Source organism: Triticum dicoccoides, chromosome 1A, assembly GCF_002162155.2.
Source record: "Triticum dicoccoides isolate Atlit2015 ecotype Zavitan chromosome 1A, WEW_v2.0, whole genome shotgun sequence".
Taxonomy (NCBI): Eukaryota; Viridiplantae; Streptophyta; class Magnoliopsida; order Poales; family Poaceae; genus Triticum; species Triticum dicoccoides.
Window position 1 is genome coordinate 124,929,219 of NC_041380.1, and position 6,837 is coordinate 124,936,055.

Here is a 6,837-nt window from a genome sequence, read left to right on the forward strand (position 1 = left end):
TCTCGGTAAGACCGAAACGTTACGAAGGGAAACAGAGAGATTACAATCCCATCTCGGTGAGACCGAGATCCCTATCGGTGAGACCGATTTGCCTAGGGTTTGTGGCAGTGGCTATGACATATGAAACTCGGTGGCGCCGGATAGAAAGAATCGGTGGGGCCGAGTTTGACTTTTGGTTTAGGTAATATGTGGGTGTGGAAAGGTAGTTGAGGGTTTTGGAGCATATCACTAAGCACTTTGAGCAAGCAAGCCATTAAGCAACACCTCATCCCTCCTTGGTAGTATTGGCTTTTCCTATAGACTCAATGTGATATTGGATCACTAAAATATAAAATGTAGAGTCTTGATCTTGAAGCTTGAGCCAAACTTTTTTTCCTTAGAATTTTGAGGGATCCACTTTCCTCATCCGTGCCATGCCATTCATTGAGCTTTTCGTGAAATATCAATCTTGGAATAATTTTAGCTCAATAAGCTATATGTTGTTAGGAATTACCAAAACCACCCAGGGATAGTTGCACTTTCAATCTCCCCCTTTTTGGTAATTGATGACAACATATAGATCAAAGCTTCGACAAATGATAATAAGAGTGAAAGATATTGTCGCTTTGAGAAGTATGTGAAAAGCAAGAGCTCCCCTTAAATTTGTGCATATCTTAATATTTGCTTTGGACTGCAAATGCACAATGAGTTAAGATCATGGGTTACTCTTCCATGTCACATACATCTTGGTGGAGCGCTCAAAATGATAAGAATTAAATACATGCACTCATCACCAAGCAAAGTGAATGATCATATAAGGATAAGTAAGATAATATCATCTAACAAGCATAAGTGTAGCTTATGATCAACCACATGATCATCAATGTCTCACAGATAATAGCATAGTATCTCAAGCAATCAAAAGACAAACAAAGTTCAACCAAGAAGACAAGAGAGAACAAAAGCAAACTCTCTCTCTCTCTCGAAGCCTATGATCTATACATTTTTCTCCCCCTTTGGCAACAAGTTACCAAAAAGTTCATAGAAAATGCATAGCACTAAAACGTCTCTCAAGCTTGGTCTTTAGGTGGTGGTGTCCGGAGAACACCAAGGACGAAGGCTTCAGTCAAAGTAGATGGAGCTGCTGGGGTAGGTGCTGGAGCTGGTGGCACTGAAGCTGTAGCTGGTGCAGATGAAGTGACTCTAGTGTCTGGAACAGGCACTGCAGCAGATCTCTGAGCTCGAGGCACTTTGGCAAATGCATCAGTGGTTGTCTTGCTCTTCCTCTCCTGCATGGCATCTCGAAGTTGCTCCACAACAGACTGAATCTCAATTACTTTGACATCTAAATCATAGAATTTTTGTTCCACGATTCTTTCCAAGCTCCCCTGGTTTTGAGTTAGGGTGGCCAACCCCTTCTCAATCCTTAGAGTTGATGCTATCAAATAACCAAGCTGGTCCTGCTTGCTTTTCAAAAAGTACTCAGATGCCTCCTCTTGAGTTGGCATCTTGGCAGCCTTCTCTTTCTTTGCTTTCTCCTTCTCTTGAGCTTGTACTGATGATGGTTCATTCTCATTCATCACAACTTGATTGTCCTCGAAGTCTGGATAGATAGGCAAGTGTTCCTTATCCAACAAGTATGTGCCTGTGCCCATCTTTGAGTTTATCAACTCCTGGATCTGTGGGGCATATCCACAACTTCTTTTCTGGTCAGCTGCAGTCCTCTTGATAGTCTCAACTATAAGACTCATGACCTTGAACTTCTGTGGCACATCAAATATATGTAGCAAGTTAATTGCATGGCCTCTGATCATTCAGTGATCACTAGACTTGGGCAAGAGAGTGTGCCTAAGGATCCAATTGATTGTAGGCAGCCCTGATAGCACGTGTTTTACTGACCCAAACTGGTGAGTCTCAAGATCATCTTCAGGAATCTCCTTGTACATGTTTGCCATAGAGTTGTGATCCATCTTCTTCTTGGCATAGACATCCAAGTCATCTTCTTCTTCCTTAGGAGCATTGATCAGATTTGCCCATTCCTCAATAGTAGAGTGGTACCTTGTACCTTCAGATATCCATACTATCCTGCCATTTGGATAGAAGTGTGCTGTGGAGTAGAATTGCATTATGAGCTCCTCATTCCACTTTGTGAGCTTCTGCCCAACAAAGTCTGCAACTCCACAAGCACTGAAGCTGTCAAACACACCAGGATAGTGTTCCTCATTTTCCTTGATATACTTCCAGTCGACCCACCTCATTTCACACACTATAAGCTTCTTGTCCAACAACACTGTCTCATAGAAGTCCTGCTGTTCCTTTGTGTGGAACCTGTAATCAATAGCAGTCCTTCTCCTGGTAGCATATGGATCTGTCTCTCTCCATAGCCTCAACCCTGAGTCTCTCCTGATCTTCATGTTCTCAGCCATAGGATGAGCATCATTGTGGTCTGGAATCTTGGGTTTGAGCTTCCTCAGGACTTGTCCTTCATCATCTTCATCAGCAGCAACTTCAGGCACTGGGGCCTTGTTCTTCTCAGCAGCTGGTATACTCCTGGTATTCCTTTTAGGTGCACTCTTGGGCTTGGAGGCTGCTTTGGGTGCTTCTTTGGGCTTTGATGTTGCAGCCCCTAACTTTATAACATCACCCATCAGTTTTGGTGCCTTGGGTGCTGGTGCAGCAACCTCTTCTTCCTCTTCTTGTTCCATCATGGAAGCCTTTCCAATCACTCTGGCCATGGTCTTCTTGACCCTTTTCTTCCTTTTCTTTCCTTCTGCAGCAGGCTCTTTGGGTTTGGATTCCAAAGATGCTTGAGTAGATGCTCTGGACTTAGACATTGGTTGTCTTCCTGCTGGCCTTTTGATCTTCATCCCTGGCTTAACTGCAGCTAAGCTGTACTCCTTCTTAACCACTTTCTTCTTGGAAGTGGCCTCATCCTCAACTGCCACATAGTCTTCATCCTCAGATTCAGAGGTCTTCTTCTTTCTGGCCCTGGTGGCAGCTTTGGGTAAGTTGCTTGGGGTGCTCCTGCTACCATCATCTAAACTGCTAGAGGGACTAGTGCCCTCACTCAGGTGAACCTGCTCCTCTGACCTGTTCTGGCTGTCACTCTGATCAGACATATTGCAAACACTGACAGCAGACCCTGTGAATAGATTGTAGATGAGATAGAGTGGATGAGCATCACAAAATACAGAGATATTTGGAAAAGAATGAGTCAAAAACTTAGTTTTAGTTTTCCACAGAAAGCATTTTTGATCAACCGATTTGCAAACTCGGTGATACCGAAGCAGCTGTTGGAACCTAAACTAGTGAACTCGGTCAGACCAAGTCACAGTTCGGTGGCACCGAGACTGCTAGGGTTTCACAAAGTCCTGAACTCGGTCACTCCAATTTGCAATTCTCGGTCAGACCGAGAACCACATGTGCAATGGCCTTGGCCGAATCGGTGGAACCGAGTTGTAACACCCTCGATGCGACTATAGCTCCCACGTGTCGAGGCACGACTTAGAGACATAATCACATTGAAGGCATATGTCGCAAGTTAGGCAATCTTCACAACATCCCATGTAATATAAATACTAAAGGGGAGATAACATAGTTGGCTTACACTCGCCACGTCAATGAAGAACATAAATAACATTACATCATCCAAACACTCATGGCCCGACTACGGCGCCAAAATAAAAGAGAACCCAACATGCGACACGGTCCCGATCACCCCCAACTGGGCAACACTACTGATCGTCAGGAAAGGAAACATAGTAACATTGAGAGTCTTCGTCGAACTCCCACTTGAGCTGAAACGCATCTCCTGGAGCGGAATCATCGGGCCCTGCATCTGGTGTAATAGTAATCTGTGAGCCACAGGGACTCAGCAATCTCGCACCCTCACGATCAAGACTATTTAAGCTTATAGGTATGGCAAGGTAAAATATATGTGGAGCTGCAGCAAGCGACTAGCAAATATGGTGGCTAACTTATTCACAAAAGAGAGCGAGAAGAGGAGGCAAAGCGCGATCGAGAAACTAGAGAACAACCTGCGCAAACATTACTCCAACACCGTGTCCACTTCCCGGACTCCGCCGAGAAGAGGCCATCATGGTAACACACTCAATTGATTCATTTTAATTAAGTTAAGGTTTAAGTTATCTACAACCGGACATTAACAAATTCCCATCTGCCCATAACCGCGGGCACGGCTTTCGAAAGTTCAAATCCCTGCAGGGGAGTCCCAACTTAGCCCATGACAAGCTCTCACGGTCAACGAAGGAATAGACCTCCTCCCAAGACGTTCCGATCAGACTCGGTATCTCGGTTCTTAAAGACACTTCGACAGGTTAAAACAAGACCAGCAACACCGCCCGAATGTGCCGACAAATCCCGATAGGAGCTGCACATATCTCTTTCTCAGGGCATACTCAGATGAGCGCTCCATACAACTAAAATCAAACCTCGAGTTTCCCCGTGGGGGCGCTGCACAGGACTCTAGTTTGGACCAACACTCAGAGGAGCACTGGCCCGGGGGGGGGGTTTAAAATAAGATGACCCTCGGGCTCCGGAAACCCAAGGGAAAAAGAGGCTAGGTGGAAAATGGTAAAAACCAAGGTTGGGCATTCCTGGAAAAGCTTTAATCAAGGCGAACTATCAAGGGGTTCCCATTATAACCCAACCGCGTAAGGAACGCAAAATCCGGGAACATAACACCGATATGACGGAAACTAGGGCGGCAAGAGTGGAACAAAACACTAGGCGAGAGGCCGAGCCTTCCACCCTTTACCAAGTATATAGATGCATTAAGATAACATAGCAATATAATGATATCCCAACAAGTAAATAAATGTTCCAACAAGGAACGGCCTTCAATCTTCACCTGCAACTAGCAACGCTATAAGAGGGCTGAGCAAAGCGGTAACATAGCCAATCAACGGTTTGCTAGGACATGGTGGGTTAGAGGTTTGACGTGGCAATTTTGGGAGGCTTGAAAGCAAGTGGTAGGCATCGTAGCATTGGCATAGCAAAAAAGCGAGCAATCTAGCATAGCAAAGATAGTAGTGATTTCGAGGGTATGATCATCTTGCCTGCACAGTTGTCAGAGTTGACTGGATCCTCGAAAGTAAACTCAATGGGCTCCTCATTAGAGAACTCGTCTCCCGGCTCTACCCAAACAAGACAAACAAGCAACAAGGACACAATCAACCACGTGCAAGATCTCAAACAATATGATGCAATGATGATATGCTATGCGGGATGCATATGCAAGATTTGACAAGGAAAGCAAGAACCTGACCTCAACTTGGAAATCCAAGTGTTCCACTGGAAAGATGAGATGAAATCGCTTGAAAACGATATAAAGAACACCGAAATCGGAGTTACGGTTTGGAAATGGCGAGCGATTCAAATATGATACCGGTCTGCGGTTTACAGCAAGTAGCCATCTAAATGCAATGAAATGAACATGCTACAGCACCCAAACATGACATCAAAAATACATGGCAGGGATGCATTCAAGATGCTTAACAAAAGTCTAGCACTGAGCTATGGCCAATTCATCCATTAACAGGTTCAAACAAGCATGGCAAAAATGCATATGATGAACAGATCTCAGACTTAGTGAAATTAACACTTGTCTGGAATTTCAGATCAGGTAGCACTCTTCGGAGCAACAAAACTACATGCTACAGGACCTTAACATGGCAAACTAAAGCATGGCATGGAGCTACTCAAAGAGCTTAACAAAAAGTCCCTTAGTGACCTTGAGCCAAAAGGAACCAAAAAATACAATTGCAAGCATGTGAACATGGCAAAAACATAATCAGATCACAGACTTAGAGAAAACTGGAGCATGCTGAAAACAGATATCAAGTAGGCATGTTTACGAGCTCGATGCACTCACTACGGTGCAAGTCATGAAAAGCTAAGCATACATCCATCAAGAACACACAAATGCAAGCTAGACAAGGCAAGAACAATAGCATAGCATGCACGGATCAACTACAACATCATCGGCAAAATTGCAAACAAGTTGACAACCTGCCCAGATTCACAAAGTAGCAAAAATAGAGCTCGATTGACTCAAGCTAGGGTGCTCCATAATTGCAAACAAAGACATGAATGGATAGAACACTACAATATTAACAAAACATCCTTACTGATCATCCTCAAAAGAGGCACAGATCACTAGGAAACAACATGAACATATGGCCATATGAGATAAACAGCTCAAGGACTTAGTGGAAATGCTAAGTCCCTGAAAACAGAATTACCAAGTGCACCACTTTGCAAGCTTGCACTAGTCACCACACACATCACAAAAATACATGGGTTGCACCTCTGGAAAGATGACAAAACCCTTAACAAAACATATGTAGAGCATCAGGGCATATCATGCACACAATAATCATGGCAAAAATGACAAAAAGCTAAACGGAGTAGCAGATCTGACAATTATCTCAAGTAGCCCTCTTCTAACATCATTTCGGGCATCAAGATGAACTCAAATTAAAATGATGCAATGGAATGAAATGATGTACTCTCTGAGGTGAACATTTTGATATGCTATATGCATGAATCGGAGCTACGGATGCAAAGTTACGGGGCTATGAACATGAGCACTTGGATCTGGGATCTCGAGGACTTAGTAGAAAAATCAACCTCCGGATCTAGGGTTTCACGGCACGAAACCCGAGGTGGCGGCGCACTGTTCACCGGCGGGGACGAGGACGGCGGCCGGCGAGGTCGAGGTCACCGGATCCGGCACTCCCGCGGCCGGATCTGGTCGGAGACGAGGCGGGAAGGTGGCGGCCGGCCGGAGGACGGGCGAGGCGGCGCGGCGGTGGTCGCGGCGGCCGGGGCGGCGAG